Source organism: Tamandua tetradactyla, chromosome 7, assembly GCF_023851605.1.
Source record: "Tamandua tetradactyla isolate mTamTet1 chromosome 7, mTamTet1.pri, whole genome shotgun sequence".
NCBI lineage: Eukaryota > Metazoa > Chordata > Mammalia > Pilosa > Myrmecophagidae > Tamandua > Tamandua tetradactyla.
The window spans coordinates 29,883,702-29,905,758 of record NC_135333.1 but is presented as its reverse complement, the minus strand read 5'-3'; the positions used below and the strand labels follow the sequence as shown (position 1 = coordinate 29,905,758).

Here is a 22,057-nt window from a genome sequence, read left to right as displayed (position 1 = left end):
TCCTATGGAGCAGAGACAACACTTTTGTACCAAGGCTTTTCAACCTTGGCACTACTGCCGTTTTTTGGACCAGATAATTCTTTGTTGTGTGTGGAGGGGGGCCGTAGTATGCACAGGACATTTAGAAGCATCCCTGGTCTCTATCCACTAGATGCGAGTAGCACTGCCCCAGGTATGACAATCAAAAATGTCTCCAGATATTGCCAAATGTCTCTTTGTGGACAAAATTGTCCCAGCTAAGAAACACTAGTCTCTAGGTGATGCCGCTGTTCTTTCACAGTGGGGAAGGAACCTAAGAGGATTCAACAGGGTCACAGCTGTGAAGGCTCCGAGCACAGCAATGTGCAATAAATAGGGAAGAGGTCCCCGGCCAGGGGACCCAGGCAGAGAAGAAAAACTTTCAGGAGGCAGAAAAGCAGGTATTTCCTATAGCTGGGGAAGGTACTTCCTCAGATGGTGTCGGCCCCAGCAGTGAGAAGAGTCAGAAGTCATTAAGTTCATCCCGCTGGAACTTGCCAAAGAGACCTAATCTTCATCCTAATTTGACTCAAAAGTGGCTTCCCAAGACTGGGTTTGTCTCTTTAATGAACCTAGGTCATATCTCAACTTCCTGAAGACCAAGTCTAGTCTTTTCTCCAGGATGTGGCAGGGCAGAGGGAGGAAAATCCAATTCCACATAGCCTGTTTAATGTTCTACCTTGTTCCTTGACCAGTCCCCCCAAAATTCCATATGAAATTTCATTCAAAAAAGAAATTCACAAAATTAAAAACTGTAAAAAGGCAAAGCAGGCAGGCTTTGCCACTGTTATTTGTTGAACTGGAAAGAATAGACCCCATGGTCTGAGGAAGTGTCCACCGTCACTTGCTTCTGCTGGCCGCTGCTCTCCTCAACTGAAACATTGGAAGAAGGCACAGGGGTGTACTGGGAAATGTAAGCTCCTTGCAGAGCTGCAGCTGGTGGCATATACGTGCCCGTGTTACTGAGGGAGAGGTGGCCCAGTTGCTGGGTAAGGGGTCCCATCATGGAGGCAGGCTACAGAGAAATAGGATGGTCCACCCCTGGTGTCAGAACTGAGCCTGAAGGCTGCATGAGGTATGACTAGTGGTGCATCCAAGCTGGGTTAGGTACTTGTAGAGGAGATGTCTGAGCCTCTCTGAAATGAAGACACAGGATATGGACGATTCAGGGACAGTGCTGACTGAACAGCATCCTGTTGGGGGTGATGTTATAAGGGGTTGGGTAGAACCCATTCTGAAGAGCTGTGGTGGGGTCATAGGTCAAGGTCATACCACCCACATCTTCATTCCTTGGCCAGGACCGTCCATTTTGTACAAATTTTTCTTGGTTCTGTCGTTTCTTTGGCCCACCATCAGCAAATTTGCAAAGCAAGGGATCACATGGGGCTGGTACTCCAGGGGGTATCTTAATATATTTTCCATTAAAGTGGGTGATGATGGCTTCACACTTCTCTGTGGACTCCATCCTTGCAAAGCCAACCCCTCTGCTTGTCCCACTGATGTCTTGAAGGATTTGGGTGGAGATAACCTGACCAAAGGGCTTCAGTATCCCTTCCAGTTCTTGCTCATCCATTGATAGTGGGAGGTTTGAGATGTATAAATTTGTGGGGTCCTACTCCTGTTGCTTTGCCATCTGTGCCTGAACACCGCTGGCTTTCAGTGCTGCTACAGCTTTCTGTGCTGCTGAAGGACTGTCAAAGTCCACAGAGCCATAGCTTTTGCATTTGTTTGTGGTCTTGTCCAGTATGGCCTTAGTGGAGACAGTCTTGCCGTATGGCTGACACAGCTTGACAAGGTCCTGGTCTGTAGTGCTGGGCTGCAATCCCCGGATATATAGGTTGGTTTTGCTCAGCTGGTCATTTCCATTGCGGCCACTGCTGCTGCTGGGGGTACTGTTGCTTAGGCTAGGTGGGGCCATTTGCTGGATCAATGACACATATGGCTTCTTGTTGTTCTTGTTATAGCCAAAAGTCAGTATCCCAGGCTTGGAAGTCACTGATAGCAGCATTTTCTCTTTAATGTTAGGAGCTGAGAGAAAGAAGAGGGAGAGGGAAAGGGAGGGGGAGGGGAGAGAGAGGGACAGGGGAGAAGGTGAAGGGAGGGGGAGGAGAAAGGGGGAGAAAAGGAGCTAGAGCTACTCAATTTATTTTAACATTTCCCCACCTATTATTTATTTTTAATACACATGTTTTACTCATCTGTCAAAAAGGTAGATAAAAGGAGCATCAGACACAAGGTTTTCACAATCACACAGTCACATTGTGAAAGCTATATCATTATACAATCATCTTCAAGAAACGTGGCTACTGGAACACAGCTCCACATTTTCAGGCACTTCCCTCCAGCCTCTCTAATACACCTTAACTAAAAAGGTGATATCTATATAATGCCTAAGAATAACCTCCAGGATTACCTCTTGACTCTGTTTGAAATCTCTCAGCCATTGACACTTCATTTTGTCTCATTTCTCTCTTCCCCCATTTGGTCTATAAGGTTTTCTCAATCCCTTGATGCTGAGTCCCGGCTCATTCTAGGATTTCTATCCCATGTTGCCAGGAAGGTTTACACCTCTGGGAGTCCCATGTGGAGGGGGAAGGGCAGTGAGTTTTCTTGTCGTGTTGGCTGAGAGAGGGAAGCCACATCTGAGCAACAAAAGAGGTTCTCTGGGGGGGTGATTCTTTGGCCTAATTTTAAGTAGACTTAGCCTGTCCTTTGTGGGTATAAGTTTCATATGAACAAACCCCAAGACTGGGGACTCAGCTTAATGCTTTGATTGTTCCCACTGCTTGTGAGAATATCAGAAATTCTCCACATGGGGAAGTTGAATTTCCCCCTTTCTTGTCATTCCCCAAAGGGGACTTTGCAAATACTTTTTTATTCACTGTTCAAATCACTCTGGGGTTTATCGGGGCATCACTCTGGACAAACCTGCAAAATCTCATGCCCTACTCAATGTTCCGTGTACTTATGGTGTTCAATTAAACTGTCCACATAAGTTATATTAGGAAATGCACTAGTCAAATTATAAATTTTGTACCAAATAAACATTTTTTTTTGCTTTAGTCTTATACATAAGTTGAAGTTTTAAAATATGAGTGACCATCTATTTTCAACACACTGCAATACTGACATTCCTTTATTCTTCCTCACGCAAAAACATTTTTTAATTTGTACATTTAGTCACCATCATTGTACACTCTAGGCATTCCCAGATTATACCATCTCAGTCTTTATCATCTGTCTTTCCTTCTGATTTCATTTGTGCCCCCAGCCCTCCTCCCTCTATCATTCTCACATTCTGCTTCATTCAGTGTTCTAACACTATTGTATTACGTTAGATAGTATTGTGTTATCCATTTCTGAATTTTTACAATCAGTCCTGTTGCACAATCTGAATCCCTTCAGCACCAATTACCCAATATCTACCCTATTTCTATCTCCTGATGGTCTCTATTCTTAGCTGAAATTCTCCAAGTTCATGCACTAATGTCAGTTCATATCAGTGAGACCATACAGTATTTGTCCTTTTGTTTCTGGCTAATCACACTTAGCATAATGTCCTCAAGGTCCATCCATGTTATTACATACTTCATAACTTTATTCTGTCTTACAGCTGCATAATATTCCATCGTATGTATATCCCACAGCTTGTTTAGCCAGTTGTCTGTTGATGGACATTTGGGCTGTTTCCATCTCTTGGCAATTGTAAATAATGCTGCTATAAACATTGGTGTGCACATTTCTTTTTTGTGTCCTTGTCCTCGTGTCCCAAGCCTTCGATCTTGAGGCTTGCATTTATGAAACTTATTTCTGTAATAACAAGACTAATCTTAATTATACTTCATGCCTAAGATACCCCTAGAAAACTTCCTTTTTCTCAGATATGGACCCTCTCTCTCCCTCCCCCCGCCTCTCTTTCTAAGCCAAACTCTGCAAATAAACTCACTACCTTTCCCCCCTACATGGGACCTGACATCCAGGATGACCCTCCCTGGCGCTGAGGGGTTAATACCAAATGTGGACCAGCAATGCTTTTGGAGAAAGATCTTAATCAAAAGGGGGAAAAGAAAACAATAAAGTTTCTATGGCTAAGAGATTTCAAATAGAGTCAGGATGTCATTTTGGAGGTTACCTTTATGCAGGTCTCAGCCAGATACCGCAAACTGCCACGTCATCCCAAGCAACATCGTCCCTGAAAACCCTAGGGACATCTGGACACCGTAAACAAGCCACATGGCTCCATAGAACTAACACCTGGGATCTATCTGGGACTCTGTGACAAGCTGTTTCCCTACTGTGACGTAGTTACAGTCACTTGTAAGCCATGATCCTTCTACTCCTTTCTAAACCTACAATTTCTAATTTACTCACGAAGTTTGTTTCTCAGGCTTAAAGCCTCTGTTTTGTTCCTTAAACAACCCTTAAAGCCTCAGCTAACCCTAAAACCCAGGGGTGCAGTCTCTCCAGGGACGTTAACCAGGAACTCACGGATATTTTCAACTGCAGGCAGAAAGGTTTCATTCCTCTACCCCCTTATAACTTTACCCCTTTCAGGTTAAAGAGGCCAGAGTGGTCATGACCCAACATCCCCCAAGATTGAGAAATCAACAAAAAAGAATGGGTGTGGGGAGGGGTGGGGGTGGACCCTCTGACTGCAGTGTTTATACTTGCTATTATAATGGTTACATTAACTTAGTTCCACCCCTTTACATGATACTGCAGTTGTTTACACTTGTTATTGTGATGGCTATTTTAGTTTAGCAACTTGTGATGGCAACAACTCTACCTCCCCTTGTTTGAATCCATAAAAACCCCAAACTGTTTAGACTCTGGGAGACAGATTTGAGAATTTTTTACTCCGGGAGACAGATTTGATAATTTTTTTCTCCTCTGCTTTCTTGGTGGCCACGAAATGAAACCCTTTCTTTCTTGAAGCACTGATGCTACTATATTGATTTCAGAGTGCACTGCGGTTTTCAGCAACGCTCCCAAATCTCCTGAGCCAGACCCCATAATTTACCTTCAGATGACAACTCAGAAACGCAACAGAACTACTGCAAAGGGTTAGGCAGGTGTGCACTGTGCAGTAGCCGAGGGGTCAAGCAGGCTCTGAAATCCAGCCCACCTCCATCTGCCAAACGCCTCAACCTGAGGTGGGGTTGTGTCTTTTTCTAATTCACACAGAAGCACTAAATGGGCAACCATCAACCCTACAGGCAAACCTAGGCTCCCACTTCCTGGGTAAATTTGGGTAACTATGTGACCTTTCTGAGTCTTGGTTTACTCATCTATAAAATGGGCATAATAATACCTACTTCAGAATTTGCCCTGTGGTTAAAGCGAGAGCGTATGTAAAAGGTCAGCGCTGACACAACCCTTGGATAACATGGCCACGCACGGGCAAAAAGGACAAAGACGACGTTCAAGGGCCGTCAGGCTGCTTTGCTTGTAAAAGCCAGATTTGCAACAATCTAATGCCCATCAGGAGGGGATTTGCTGAAAACAGCTGTAGGTGGAATGCAACCCAAAATTTAGGTAGAGCAAAGTGTTTTACTGATCCGGAACAATTTCCAAGATTCATCATTTTAAAAGGCAAACACAAAGAAGAGAACAGCGTGCTCACAGGCTCTCACCTGTGCGCATGTGCCATGTAGGATTATCTGTGGAAGGGATGTAAGAAAGACATTTGCCTCAGGGCAGCTGTGGGTGTTCGAGTACAAAGCAGACTAGCTTTACACCTTCTGAGCTCTGTGAAGTGTCTTTTTAATTGCATGCGTGGCTTATGTGCCAGTTTGAAAGTATTATGTACCCCAGAAAAGCCATGTTTTACTACTCATCCAATGTTGTGGGAGCACCTGTTTCTTTTAATCTTGATTCAGTACTGTAGGTTGAAATCTTTTCATTTAATTATCTCCACAGAGATGTGACACACGCAGTTATGGTTCTAACATTTGATTAGGTGAAGATGTGACTCCATCCATTCCAGGTGGGTCTTGATTAGTTTACTGGAATCCTTTCAAAGAGGAAACATTTTTGGAGGGAGTGCCAGAAATGACAGAAACTTCAGAGCTGACAGAGAGAGGCCAACAGAAACTTCAGAGCAGAGCTGACACAGATGCTGACATTTGGAGAACAGAGACACAGATGTCTGGAGATGCTTGGAGACCAGCAGATGTTGTCATGAGGTGTTAAGCAAACCAAAATCTGGAGAGAGCCAAAGGAAGCCAAGAGATGAAAGCCAGCCCAGTAAAAGCAAAATGAGGAACCCCCACAGGAACAGAGACTGAAAGCAACAGAGCTCAGGAGCAAGGGACCAGCAGATGCCAGCTACGACCCAGCTGACAGAGGGTTCCAGATGCATCAGCCTTCCTTCAATTAAGGTATCTTTCCCTTGATGCCTTAGTTTGGACATTTCCACAGGCTTAGAACTGTAAACTTGTAACTTATTAAATTCCCTTTATAAAAGCCATTCCATTTCTGGTATATTGTATTCTGGCAGCTTGCAAACTAACACAGCTTAGTTTTGTTTCAGAAGTCGTTTTCACCCTAGTTTCAATTATTCTCTTAGTGGCCTGCGGGAGATGACAAGTGCGTTGTCTCTCCAAACACCTAAATCACCCTGCCCGCAATTGCCTAAGCCCCTATTAGTCCTTGTGGACAAGGCTGGGGTGAGGAGCTCAAACCCAGACTCCATGAAGGGTCTTACCAAGGAAAAGCACTGAAAATAAGTTGTATTACAAATTCCAGGAAGACTCACTTATAAAACCAAACGGGTGCCAGCCACTGGCTGGAAATGTATGGACTTTGGTGGATTGACTAGGCAGTCTCCTTTCTTCTTGGCAAAAACAATTCCCATGGGATGGACTGGGGACCAGGGTGAGAAAACTGGGGAGAATGGGCCTGTCTGTGGGGGAGAAGGGCAGCTTGAGTCTGCGGGCTGGGCTGGAGGTGGGTGGTGAGGGCAGGGGGAGGCAGCAGGCAGAGGAGCCAAGGTCCAGAGATGCCTGGACACTGAGCTGGAAGGTCAGCTCGTCCAACCACCTCCTGCTGCAGCTGGAGAGATTGAGGCCCAGAGGTAAGGATAGGGGTGGGGCTGTCATGTGGAAGAGGCAAGAAGGATTATCTACTGAGCTCCAGCTATGGGCAGACCCAGCCTATGCACCTCACTGTAACTCTAACAGTATAGACAAGGGACTTCCCAGTGACCCCTTGCATGGAAAACACCAGCTAGTCATTAGCTAAGACCCACAGAATAATAATAGTTGAGCACCTACAATGTGCCAGGTTCCAGATGCCAAGCTCATTACCTCTTTTCTCTTACGTATCCCTACAGCAGCCCCGTGATATGGACATCTTTAAGGCCACCCTCCTGTGAGGAAACTGAGGCTCAGAGAGGCCTCCTGGCCTGCCAGTAAGAGGCAGAGTTAGGAGGTGAGGCAGGTGTCCGTCCCCTGAGGCCCCAGAGTGGGCAGCAGTTCTGGAATCGAGGCACTGTTCTTTGCTCTGGTCTCATCCAGTGCAGAGGGGCAGTCCATGGTCTCCTGGAGGCCTCTGGGAGTTGGGAGACGGGCCACTGCTCCTCTGGGTGGTGGGTCTCTGAAGCGGTGAACTTGACTGGCAGGGGCTTTAGGACAGGGAGGGCTGGCCTTGGAAGTGGACAAGAGGCCTGGACCGATGGCCTCATGAGCACCTAGAATCCTGCCACATCTCCTCTCTGATTCTCGTATGGGAGTGGGTAGGGGGCTTTGGGACAGCCTGCAGCTGCCAGGGGTCTCTGTTGGCCCAGGCCTGGGACTAAAACCAGAGCATCTCCGGAGTCTATCCCCTCCCATCCCCCTGCTGGGTGCAGCACGTCTGTATGCTGCAGGGGCTTCATAAGTGCTAACTAATTGGCGGACCTGAAGCCAAGCACAGCCATGTATGTAGACAGAGGGATGAATCCAGGCTCCTTGCCTTCAGCCAGTGGAAAGCCCTGGAAGCCTGGTTGGGAGGTGGGGTGGAAACAAGGGAGCCCCTTGCCTCGCTGGCCGGGCTGCCCAGTCTGGAGCCTTGTCCCGAGCCCCCTGCTTTGCTTCCACTATTGTGTGACCCTGAAAGGTCATCTCACCTCTCTGAACCTTAATTTCCTCAGGCGTTCAGTGGAGGATAATACACTCAGAGGATGGGTGAGGATTAAATGAAGCAAAAGGCAAAGCGCCTGGTATACAGCAAACACCAAATAAATGCTCCCTTGTTTTGTTATCTTCTGGTCATCATGCTCTAACAAGGAGGGTGTGTATATGTTGACTTTATTAACCAATGTAATCCCAGGGCTTTGCACACAGTAGGTGCTCAATAAGAGCTTATTGCACACTGTTGTTGAGTCAGTCGACTAATCTGAACAAGGAGGCCGGAAAGGTGAGGAGTTTTGAAACCATTATGTTCTCTCGGACCTTCAAACAAGAGACAGTCCTTGAAATGAGGGCTGCTCCCCCCACCCCCCTGCCCGGGAGAAAAGCAGGCCTGGGGCTGGGGCCAAGACTATACCTCTGACTGCCGACACTGGAACAGCGGGAGGTCGGCTCTGCAGTGTGTCCTGGAAGGAGCCAGGGCTGACTGGGGGCAGGCGGGCAGATCCCAGGGCCAGGTGTTGGGTATACAAGCGCAGCCCCAGGGGTGGCAGGTGGATGAGCAGCCCTGGGGGTGGGGCACCTCCCGTGGCTCAGGCTGTGTTTGGCTGTGGCCTCCTGTGGCTGGGCACCACTTGGGTCGTTTACCTCCTGCCCCCACGTGCAGACGCTGAGGTTGCTTGTCTGCCCTTGGGTGTCCAGGAGCTGGAGTGGGGTGGGGGTGTTAAGACCAGCCTGAAGGTTGTAATCCAGATGTTGCTGTTTCCGCCCCACATGATCTGCCCCCTCTGACAGCTGGAAGCAGGTGGTCAGACTCCGTTGTCCGGATTGGGCTGCCCAGGCCAGGCAGCAGGAACAGGTCCCTGGCAGAGGTCTCCCCTCCCTGAAGAGGAGCTCTCCAGGAACCTCCCTCCCCCACAAGGAGCACAGATTGCTCGCTTTACTTGTTTAATTGCAAAAGAGAGAGAAGGAAAAGGTTCCGCTTGCCTCTTATAAGAAGCAGAACGGAGAGCATTATGGTCTCTTCTGTAAATCCATCCACTGTGAAGTGTGTGTAGGTAGGTATGACCCTGAGAAGGAGCTTCCTGGATCCAAAGAAGCTGGAGAATATGCTGGGAGGAGGTGGGAGGGAGGAGGGAGCAATTTGTCACTAGATTGGAGTCCCTGGAAAGACCCACCCTTCTGGACTCTATCATGGGTGCTTCTTGCTGTTAATTCAGCACCCTCACCCGCCCATCCACCTAACCAACAACATATTCACCTGTCCCTCCTCCCACCTACCCATCCAGCCACCCACCCACCTATCTATCCATCCATCCATCCATCCATCCAACTAACTATCCTCTAACCTACCCAAGCAATAACACTGACCTATCCATCCTTCCATCTACATGTATATATGTATCCACCCATCCTCCCATTTACCCATTGCATTAGCTGGGGTTTTCTAGAGAAACAGAATCAGCAGGAAATATCTGTAGATATAAAATTAATACAAGTGTCTCATGTAATCGTGGGAACATAGAGACCAAAATCCGTAGGGCAGGCTGTGAAGCCGACGACTCTGATGAGTGGTCTGAACAAACACCACAGGAGAGGCTCGCTGGCCAATGCAGGAAGAGAAACTGTCTCTTCTGAATCCTCCTTAAAAGGCTTCCGGTGATTAGATTAAGCATCGCTCATTGCAGGAGACACTCCCCTTGGCTGATTACAAATGGAATCAGCTGTGGATGCAGCTGACATGATCATGATTTAATTCTATGAAATGTCCTCATTGCAACAGACAGGCCAGCACTTGCCCAACCAGACAAACAGGTATCACCACTTGGCCAAGTTGACACATGAACCTGACCATGACACCCATCCACCCATCCATCCAATATTTACTGAGCGCGTATTGCATGCCCTGTGTGCATGGTGCTCTCCCCTTCCTAAACACATCCTCTGTTCAGCCAGGAAGGCCTCTGGGCGCCTGCTTGGTACCCCTGGGATTACCTTTATCCATGTACCTAAAGCTCCCCTGTCCTCAGACAGCACAACAGGAAAAACCTCATTACTACCTAACTTCCTCCATGGTCCCCAAGTGCAACCCCTGCCCTCCCCACTCTAAATTGGTTTTCTTTGAGTACATGTTTCCTGCTTCAGCAGGAGACCACTACGGGGCACATATTCCTCACCACCCCCCACCCCGTACAGCTGTCTCTCACTTACGGTGGGGGGAGTCATTATTGGAAACAAGATCCCCCAGCATGTGGCTCCAGGGAGTGCTGGGTGATAGCAGCCAAGCCTGGCCTGACACACACACACACACACCACTGGATTCCAAAGGATCCCGTCAGAAGCTTCTCCCCCAGGCACAGAGGCTGGAGGTGGGACTTACCCCCAGGTCACTCGAGCTGTCAGGCTGTCTCCGGCCGTACCACCCCCCTGCTCCCACCTGCTCCCACCGATATGGGGTGGAGTCAGCTCCCAGCAAGGCCCCTGCCACTGAATCAAGATCAGCCCCCCCCCCCCCCCCGCAACCTTGGGCAAGTGACTTCACCTCTTTGCACTCAGTTTGCTCACCTGTAAAATGGGCCTGAGAATAACAGCTCTGCCTTATAAGGTGGTTGGGGAGCTAACATTTACTGAGTACCTACTGAGTGTCAGGGCTTGGCTTGTGTGAGTTCGTTCACCTTTCTTACCACGTCTCTAGGAGGTAGGAATTATCATCACCATTTACTGAGGAGGATGAAGAAGGCTCGGAGGGTTCACGCTGCTGACTGGGGTCACATAGGCGGTCTGTGGCCAACCGGGTGTGAGAACCTGGTGTCTTCTGACTTAAAGCCCCTGTGGTGTTTTTTTCTGCTGTGAGGCTCCCGGAGCAGCTGTGGGAAAGCTTTGTGCATCAGGAGGGATAAGAGAGTGTGCATTTTAGGATTTCCCAGGCTGCCCACCTCCTGCCCCTATTTAAGGGGTCAACAGCATTTTAAACTTCTCCTCCCCAGACCAAACCTCCTCTACTCCCTGAGATAATCAGGGTCCCCACGCCTGCATCCCACCCCCTGGGGAACTTTGTCGTGAGCGTTCTCTTCTGCCTGTTGAGATCCCCCATTTTCACACTCCAGTTTGTGCACCCTCCCGACTCTACTAGAGAACGGCTGGTCTGTGGCCACCTGCAACCACCTCTGCCCAGAGCGTCACATGAGGACAGGGCCAGGCAAACACGGATCTCCTGTCTATATGGCAGGACCGGGGCCTGACATTGCCCTCAAGCCCTATCCCATGTGTTCTCTTTGATTTAAACCCCTTGTGTTCTAGTTTGCTAGCTGCTGGAATGCAATATACCAGAAACAGAATGACTTTTAAAAAGGGAAATTTAATGAGATGCTAGTTTACAGTTCCAAGGCCGAGAAAATGTCCCAATTACAAGTCTATAGAAATGTCCAATTTAAGGCATCCGGGGAAAGGTACCTTGGTTCAAGAAGGCCAACGACGTTCAACGTTTCTCTCTCAGCTGGAAGGGCACATGGCGAACATGGTGGTGTCTGCTGGCTTTCTCATGGCTCCACCAAAAAGGGACTCTCTCCAAAATGTTTCCTCTTTTAAAGGATTCCGGTAAGCAACTCCACCTTCAGTGGGTGGAGACACACCTCCATGGAAATCATCTAATCAAAAGTTACCACCCACAATTGGGTGGGTCACATCTTCATAGAAACAATCAAAATGCTCCCACCCACCAATATTGAATGAGGATCAAAGGGCATGGCTTTTCTGGGGTCCACCACAGATTCAAACCAGCACACCTTGAAAGGTGGCCATGATTCTCCCCATCACACAGATGAGAAAACTGAGGCCAGAGAGATGAACTGATTTGCCACATCACTCACTGAGCATGCGGCTGAGCTGGGATTTAAACCCAGGTGCAGGCTACTCCGTCCACCACTCAAGGCTGTTGCCCAGAGACCAATTCATTCCTTTGACAAACACAAGTACCTACTGTGTGCCAGTCCTTGTGTTGGGCACTGGGGATACAGTGTGAGCAAGACAGACACTCTCCCTGCCCCCTGAGCACACCTTCTAGAGGGGAGGCAGACCAGAAAGGCAGATCTGTTATTACCCCCAGAGAGTCTTTTAAGACATGTTTTTCCAAATGGCACCCCATCACTTTTTTTTTCTTGAATTTTTTTTTTAATTTTTAAAAATTGTATTTATTTAAAAAAATCCACTGCTGGTGGGAATGTCAAGTTGTACAACCACTGTGGAAAGCAGTTTGGCGATTCCTCAGGAAGCAAAGTATAGAATTGCCATATGATTTGGCAATACCATTGCTAGGTATCTATTCAGAGGACACGGGGGTAAGGACACAAACAGACATTTGCACGCCAATGTTTATAGCAGCATTATTTACGATTGCCAAGAAATGGAAACAGCCCAAATATCCATCAACAGATGAGTGGCTAAACAAACTATGGGTATATGGTTTGGGTATGGGTATATATATGATGGAATATTATGCAGTTGTAAGACAGAATAAAGTCATGGCGCATGTAACAACATGGATGGACCTTGAGGACATTATGCTGAGTGAGATTAGACAGAAACAAAAGGACAAATACTGTATGGTCTCATTGATATGAACTGACATTAGTGAATGAACTTGGAGAATTTTAGTTGGTAACAGAGACCATCAGGAGATAGAAATAAGGTAAGATATTGGGTAATTGGAGCTGAAGGGATACAGATTGTGCAACGGGACTGATTGTAAAAATTCAGAAATGGACAGCACAATACTACCTAACTGTAATACAATAATGTTAGAACAGTGAATGAAGCTGAAAGTGAGAATGATAGAGGGAGGAGGCCTGGGGGCACAAATGAAAACAGGAAGAAAGATAGATGATAAAGACTGAGATGGTATAATCTGGGAATGCCTAGAGTGTATAATGATAGTGACTAAATGTACAAATTAAAAAATGCTTTTGCATGAGGAAGAACAAAGAAATGTCAATACAGCAGGTTGCTGAAAATAGATGGTAATTAATGTTTTAAAACTTTAACTTATGCGTGAGACTAAAACATTTCCACTGGTGAAACCCTGACGCATTCAGGAATTCTCCACCCAAGGAAGGAAGACATTTACATCTCTTTTGAGCATCTTCTATATATGACACCTCCCACCCCCGCCATTCTCTACAGGTTAATTTTTTTTAAACTTCGATTTTTAGAGCAGTTGTAGATTTGCAGAAAAATCGTGCAGAAAGTACAGAGTTTTAATATACGCCCCCCACACACAGATTTTCCCTATTATTAATATTTTGCATTAGTTTGGTACATTTGTTACAATCAATGAACCAATATGATTAGAATTATACTATCTTAACTATAGCCCTTAATTTACATTAGGGTTCTTTGTGACAGTTCTATGGATTTTTTAAAAAATGTAACATATATCCAATATAACATTTCCCATTTTGGCCACTTCCAAGTGGCATTAATCACATCCACATATTGTGTTGCCATCGCCACCACCCATTACCAAAACTTCCCTATCACCATAAAGAGAAACTCTGCACCGCTAAGCATTCACAGGTTAACTTTTTAAAGTTAAGAATATATATATATATATACATATTTATGTATTTTAATTCTCATGATCACCCTGGGAGGAAGGTACCATCAGCCCCTTTGGATAGGTGGAGAAACTGAGGCTCATGGTGACTGCCCGTGTACACTCAGCCTGTAGTGGACAGAGCCCGGACTTGAGAATTAGCGTGTCTGAGGCCAAGGCTTCGAACTTTCCCTGCCATTCCCCAGAGTCTCCCTGGCTCCCTCTTTTCTCTCTTTAACTTTTTTTTTATTGTAAAATATGACGTACATACAAAGAGAAAAAAAAAAAGAAGAAAAAAAAATTTTCAAAGCACACTACCATAGGTAGTTACAGAACAGATCCCAGAGTTTGTCATGGGCTTCTATTCTACCATCTCAGATTTTTCCTTCCAGCTGCTCCCAAACACTGGAAACGAGAAGGAATGTTAATATGGAGATTCAGCAGCCATACTCATCTGCCAAATCCTATTTACTCTGCTATACCTCCTCCTTCTCCTTTGATCCTTCTCCTGATCTATAGGGATCCTTGGGCAATGCCCGTTCTGACGTTTTCATGTTGAGAAGGGGTGTCAGCACTAGAGGATAGGGGAGGGGGATGTCATTAATTGATAATCTTGGATCCCTCTTTTTTTTTTTTTTGTATTTTTAAAAATTTATTTATAAATTTAAAAAATAAAGAGAAAATAAAACAACATACGTAATCAGTAATTCACAATATCATCACTTAGTTGCATATTCATCATTTCTTAGAACATTTGCATCGATTTAGAAAAAGAAATAAAAAGATAACAGAAAAAGAAATAAAACGATAACAGAGAAAAAAAAGTTATACATACCATACCCCTTACCCCTCGCTGTCATTGAGCACTAGCATTTAAACTAAATTTATTTTAGCATTTGTTCCCCCTATTATTTATTTTTATTCCATATGTTCTACTCCTTTGTTGACAAAGTAGATAAAAAGAACACAAGGTTTTCACAATCACACAGTCACATTGTGACCGCTGTATCATTATTCAATCATCCTCAAGAAACATGGCTACTGGAACACAGCTCTACATTTTCAGGCAGTTCCCTCCAGCCTCTCCATAACATGTTGAATAACAAGATGATATCTACTTTATGCATAAGAGTAACCTCCAGGATAACCTCTCGATTCTGTTTGGAATCTCTCAGCCATTGACACTTTGTCTCATTTCCTTCTTCCTCCTTTTGGTCGAGAAGGTTTTCTCAATCCCTTGATGCTGAGTCTCAGCTCATTCTAGGGTTTTTCTCAATCCCTTGATGCTGAGTTTCCGTTCATTCCAAGATCTCTGTCCCATGTTGCCAGGAAGGTCCACACCCCTAGGAATCATGTCCCACGTAGAGAGGGGTAGGGTGGTGAGACTGCTCATTGTGTTGGCTCGAGAGAGGGGCCACATCTGAGCAACAAAAGAGTTGTCTTGGGGGTGACTCTTAGGCTTAATTTTAAGTAGACTTAACCTATCCTTTGCGGGGGTAAGTTTCATATGAACAAACCCCAAGACTGGAGTGGAGGCTCTGCCTATAGCTTTGGTTGTCCACACTGCTTGTGAGAATATCAAGAATTCAACTTGGGGAAGTTGAGTTTCTCCCCATTCTCACCACTCCCCGAAGGGGGCTTTGCAGATACTTTTCCAGTCACTGATCAAATCACTCTGGGATTCATCGGGGCATCACTCTGGACAAACCAGCAAACTCTCATGTCCTAGCTGAGATTCCAAGTACTTATGGCATTCAGTCAAACTATCCACATAAGTTATATTAGGAAATGCACTAGTCAAAATATAAATTTTGTAACAAATAAACATTTTTTGCTTTAGTCTCACACAGAAGGTGACATTTTAAAATATTAATTACCAATTATTTTCAGTACTCTGCAATAATGACATTCCTTTGTTCTTCCTCATGCAAAAACATTTTTAAAATTGTACCTTGTACATTTCACTATTATTATACACTCTGGGCATTCCTAGGTTATACCATCTCAATCTTTAACATCTATCTTTCTTTCTGATTTCATTTATGTCCTCAGCCCTCCTCCATCATTCTCACATGCAGCTTCATTCAGTGTTTTAACATAATTACATTACAGTTAGGTAGTATTGTGCTGTCCATTTTTGAGTTTTCGTATCCAGTCCTGTTGCACAGTCTGTATCCCTTCAGCTCTAATTACCCAATATCTTACCCTATTTCTATCTCCTGATGGTCTCTGTTACGAACAAAATATTCCAAGTTTATACTCGAATGTCTGTTCACATCAGTGGGACCGTACAGTATTCGTCCTTTAGTTTTTGGCTGGACTCACTCAGCATAATGTTCTCTAGGTCCATCCATGTTATTACATGCTTCATAAGTTTATTCTGTCTTAAAGCTGCATAATATTCCATCGTATGTATATACCATAGTTTGTTTAGCCATTCGTCTGTTGATGGACATTTTGGCTGTTTCCATCTCCTTGCAATTGTAAATAATGCTGCTATAAACATTTGTGTGCAAATGTCCGTTTGTGTCTTTGCCCTTATGTCCTCTGAGTAGATACCTAGCAATAGTATTGCTGGGTCGTATGGCAATTTTATATTCAGCTTTTTGAGGAACCGCCAAACTGCCTTCCACCGTGGTTGCACCATTTGACATTCCCACCAATAGTGCTGGTTCCCTCTTTAACCTCAAAAAAAGGAGGCTATTGGCAGCAGGGGTGGGGGTGGGGAGTGGGCGGGAGGAAGGGTACCGGGGCCAGGTGTCACCAATCTGATGATCTGTTTGTTCTTTGGGAGGAGAAGACATGAGAAGAGACAGCCCGGGATGGCTGAGACCTCGCGGCCAAAGTCCCTCAACAGCAGCAGGCGGGCGATTACTCAAAGTGCCAGGGCTGGTGTCTCCTTTCAGCTCAGTAAGGGTGCGTGGAAATGTTTCAGGTTCTTGCAAAATCGGAAGAGGAAAAAAGTGACACTTTGAGGTTGAAAAGGATAATTTAATATGTAATATTGATATATTCATCTCTACACCAATGCAGTTGTAAAGTATAATTTTAAAAATATATAGTAGAAATTCTTGCCTGCCATGTGGGAAACCGAGTTTGAGTTCCTGAGCCTGCCCATGCCAAGAAAAAAAAAAAAAATTAAAGTATATGGTAGAAAGGTTCCACAAAGGTAAAAGGGCCTCAGGACATTTGAGAGTCATAGTGGGACTTGGGGAGATGTGCAGTGAGCACATCTGCACTGCCTGAGCTCATTACCAGCCCCAGGCGGGGGCGGGTTGCTGTCCCCCCACCCTGGCTCACATATGTGGGAGCACTGTCCCAATGAGGACATTAAATAATATCTATTGACTATTAACTAAGTGCCGGGCTTTATTTCCCTTATTTCTCACAATACTTGCTGCTCTCATTTTACAGAGGAGGAAACTGAACTCAGAGAGGTTAAGCAGCTTGGTCAGAGACCCACAGCCAGTAAGTGGTAAGACCAAGGTTTGAGTCTGGACCGTTCTCCAAATGGCATTCTAGAGCCCCTCCTGCTCTTGGGCTCTGGGACTCTCTGAAGCCTTCCGGAATGACTCAAGCTCCACACTGGCTCTGCCCCCTGTCCCCCACCCCCACCTTGCACAGCTGGGGCAATACCTTCCTGTTGGGGGCACAGTTAGGGTTCTCCAGGTGTTTTCTATGCCCAAGCTTATCTCCTACTTCAACGTTCTTCTGAAGGCCTGGCTGTGTTTCCTACTTCCATGCAGGCTCTCCACCCCACACCTTGGAATAGAGTCACCCATATTTGTTTTTGCAACAGGGGCACCTGGGGGCCAGCTGGGCGATGTCCTCCTCGGCACCCCAGGGGTGCACGCACTGGTGACGGTGTTAGGTTCTTCCTCTGTGGCCTCCCGTGCACTTCGTGAGGACAGCTCCATAGGGCCCATTACAAAGTCGTGGGAACCTGCTTCTGTAGCCATTTTATTCATTTAGCATTGTGTTGTCGACATGGGACCATGGTCACAGGGGGCCTGGGAAAATGTGATTTTTGATGGCTGCATGACAAGCCAGCTATATTTTATAGTTCACTCAGCCAACTCCATTTATATATGTCTCACATTCCACTTACTGTTTTTTGTTTGTTTGTTTTTTGCACTATTTGATAAGTCAGGTAAAAACGATTAAACACTAAGAGCTGAAAACAGCTCTCTGATCATCTGCCTTGATTCAATTGTAACATTTGAAATATGGAACAGAACCTGTGTGAAGTGGCCAAGGTGGTAGTCAGAGGAAAATTTAAAGCCTTAAAATGCACTTATTAATAAACAGAGAAACCCTGCAAAAATATATAAACCCTGCAAAAAATATATAATAAAAATAAAAAATAAGCAGAGAAGATGAAAACAGAATGACCTAAGCATTCACCTCAAGAAGTTAGAAAAAGAACGTTAAAATAAAACAAAAATGAAAAGATAAAGGTAGATATTAACGAAAGAAAACAAAACCGAGAGCTGGTTCTTTATAAAGCTCAGTAGGAAGAAGGCTTTCATGAATATTTTTCCCCCAGCAAGCTTTCAATAAGAATTGTTTGGCAATGTGTATTAGCTATCTGTTGCTGCGTAACAAGCTGCCCCAGAATTTAGTGGTTTCAAATAAGAAACATTATCTCACAGTCCCTGTGGGTCAGGAATCCAGACATGGCTTAGCTGGGTGCCTTTGGCCTCTTGCTGGCTAAAATAAAGTTTCAGAGCTCAAGTGGAAATCGCAGGGCCAAGTTCACTCGTGCAACTGCTAGCAGGCCTCAGGCCTTTAGTGCTGTTGGGTGGAGACCAACACGGGCCTTGCCACAGGGCTTCTCCATAGGGCTACTCACAACTTGGTTGGCTTGCTTCAGGGAAAGGGCAGAGGGAAAGAGATAGAGAGAGATCTATTTTTTAGCCTAATCTTGGAAATGCTATCCCTCCACTTTTGCATATTCTAGTTGTTTTAGTTTGCTAAAGCTGCCAGAATGCAATAGACCAGAAACAGAAGGGCTTTTAAAAAGGGGAATTTATTAAGTTGCAGTTTACACTTCTAAGGCTGTGAAAACGTCCAAATTAAAGCACCAACAAGAGGTTACCTTCACTTTTAAAAGCTCATGAGATGTGGCCTTCTCTCTCTAAGCCAATTCTGCAGGTAAACTCACTGCCCTCCATGGGACATGACTCCCAGGGGTGTAAATCTCCCTGGCAATGTGGGAAAGAAATCCTGGGATGAGCTGGGACCTGGCTTAATGGGATTGAGAAAAACTTCTTGACCAAAGGGGAAGAGAGAAATGAGACAAAATAAAGTTTCAGTGGCAGAGAGATGTCAAACAGTCAAGAGGTTATCCTGGAGGTTATTCTTATGCATTATTTAGATATCCCTTTTCAGTTTATGGTGTATTGGAGTGGCTGGAGGGAAGTACTGAAACTGTTGAGCTGTGTTCCAGTAGCCTTGATTCTTGAAGATGCATGTATTATGATTTAGCTTTTACAGTGTGACTGCGTGATTGTGAAAACCTTGTGTCTCTGGCTCTGTTGGGTCTGAAGCTTTTTCCAGAAGGTTCCCTCTTAAAGGGCCCTCTATGTGACCCTACCGTGAATGGGTGGAGGCACATCTCCATGGAAACCGACTAATCCAAAGGTCCCACCTACAACTGGGAGGGTCACATCTCCATGGAAACAATAAAAAGCTACCACCCAGCAATATCGTATGAAGAGTAAAGGACACGGCTTTTCTGGGGTCCACAACTGTTTCTAACCAGCACACTAATCATCTATTAGAAGCCAGTTACCAGGTCCAGCCCCAATCGCGGGGAGCAGATTACAAGGGTGTGGAAACCCAAGGGCGTGAGCAGCAGGGGTTGGGATCCTCGGAGCCACCTCGGAGCCCCCCCACCATACAAAGGGCTCAGGGGACACTCCTGGGGGGCAATATTCTGTTTGCAAAGTGGGGATGGAGCTGCGCGCTTTGGCCAGCAAGGGGTTGTAGACTGAGCAAGCCCTGCTACTTAGTTCCTCACGAAAAAAATCAGAGAATCATGAAGGCCCCCTTGAGAGTTTGTTGTGAGGTTTAAAGAGGGGTTAGAGAAGGTGCTTTGTAAGCTGTAAAACACCCTGCCCGAGGCAGCCCCTGTCCACAAAGCTGGAGGGGCAAGTATCAGGGATTTTTATGTTTTTTTTTCCTTTATATTCTTGTTTTTTGTTTTTGTTGTTGATTTGGATTTTATTTTTTTGTATACTGTATGGCGGGGTCACATTTCATTCTTTTTCCATGTGAATATCCTGTTATTGCGGCACCATTTGTTGAATTTTTGTTTGTTTGTTTGCTTGTTTGTCTTTGTTTTGGGGAAGTGCATGGGCTGGGAATTGAACCCAGGTCTCCCACCGAACCACCCTTGCACCCCCATTCTTGTTTATTTTTGGAATCTTTCATGGATGTAAAACATTCACACATTAAGTGCTCAAATCATAAGTGGGACCAGGTTGCCTGCCCTCTAAAAGTTCTTTTTACCTTGTACACTTTCTGAAAACTCCTATAGTGAGATAATATTACTACTATAATCAGAGAAACACCACCTTTAAAAAGTGTAGTTTCTGTGGATTAGATCCTTTCTGTGTAGAAACATTTTAGAACGCCTTATCTTATTTGGCTTTCACCTGTTTGGCTCTGGGAGAAAGGTCGAGAAGGGATTAATTCCGTTGGGGATAAAATAAGAAAATCACTCCCTTCTAGGGCTCTGGGAGAGGAGTTTAGATCAAGTCCCTCCTGTGGCCCTGGGCCCTGAGCTGCCCAGCCCTGCCCGGAACGTCCAGCCCCTGCGGGAGGCGCCTCCTTCCAATACTCTGCCCTGGGGGGCGACCACCAACTCCAGTGAAAGATGCCAAACCCAGGGCTCTAGAAGAGCTCTCCTCCTGGGAATCTGCCCTAAATAAATTGTCAAGATTATGTGCAAAGGGATCGAACGCGGCACTGCTTTTAACGGCACACATTTAGAATCAATGTCCGCATTCAGCAGAAGGAAATTGGTCAGATAACTTTAGTCATTAGAGGGCAGAATGTTTCACAGCCATTAAAATACAACTTTGAAATATTGATTTGTGGCTGCTAATGTTCACGGAACAAAGCAGGATAAACAATTGCACGGACAGAGGATGGTTACACATACAGAATGCATAGAAAACCAGAAACCTCCTGGAAGGAAATAGGGCAACAGAGCAAACAAGCAGTTTCCTCCTCGTGGCAGGACCGGGCAGTCATTTTTTTTTAAATACCAAAAACATCAAACAAATGCAAACATTTGTAACTTTTGATCATTCCGTTCTACACACATAATCAGTAATTCACAATATCATCACATAGTTGCATATTCATCATCATGATCATTTCTTGGAACATTTGCATCTTTTCAGAAAAAGAAATAAACAGAAAACAGAAAAAAATTCATACATACCATACCCCCCACTCCTCCCCCTCACCGATCACCAGCATTTCACTCTAAATTTATTTTAACATTTGTTCCCCCTATTATTCATCTTTATTCCATATGTTTTACTCGTCTGTTGATAAGGTAGATAAAAGGAGCATCTTGTTTTCACAATCACACAGTCACATTGTGAAAGCTATATCATTATACAATCATCAAGAAACATGGCTAAGGGAACACAGCTCTACATTTTCCGGCAGTTCCCTCCAGCCTCTCCACACATCTTGAACAACAAGGTGATATCTACTTAATGCGTAAGAATAACCTCCAGGATAATCTTTCAACTCTGTTTGGAATCTCTCAGCCATTGACACTTTGTCTCATTTTACTCTTCCCCCTTTTGGTCCAGAAGGTTTTCTCAATCCCCTGAAGCTGAGTCTCAGCTCATTCTGGGTGTTTTCTCAATCCCTTGATGCTGAGTCTCAGCTCATTCCAGGATTTCTGTCCCACATTGCCAGGAAGGGGTGGAGGAGAAAACAAACAAAAAAGAAGACTATCTCGAAATGACTCACAAAATAGAAAATTCAAAGCATAGCCACGTTTTAGGATCACGAAGAGAGACCAGGCCCAGCAACCTGGGGTGGCTTTAAGCTGGCAGGGCATGTGTTGGGACAAAGTTGGGGAGCCTCTGGTTGCTCCAGCTGTTTGCCTTGAGGGGCTCCCCCATCCCAGTCTCCCCCACCCACCCACCCCCGCCCCGTAGGACTTGGGAGAAGGAAGCTGTGCTGGAGAGAGGCCAGAAAGGATGCTCTGGGTTGGGCAGTGGTGGGGCTGGGAGAGGCTCCTTCTCCTATTTGCTCAGGATTCGGGGAGATTCTGAACAGGAGGTAGCTTGGCCCAAGGGGCCAAAGTCCT

At 45.5% G+C, this 22,057-nt stretch overlaps 1 pseudogene; it reads right to left on the bottom strand.

Moving 5' to 3' along the window:
• Positions 1-661: 661 nt before the first annotated feature.
• On the bottom strand, positions 662-2,026 carry LOC143689557 (RNA-binding motif, single-stranded-interacting protein 2 pseudogene; annotated as a pseudogene).
• Positions 2,027-22,057: the final 20,031 nt, after the last annotated feature.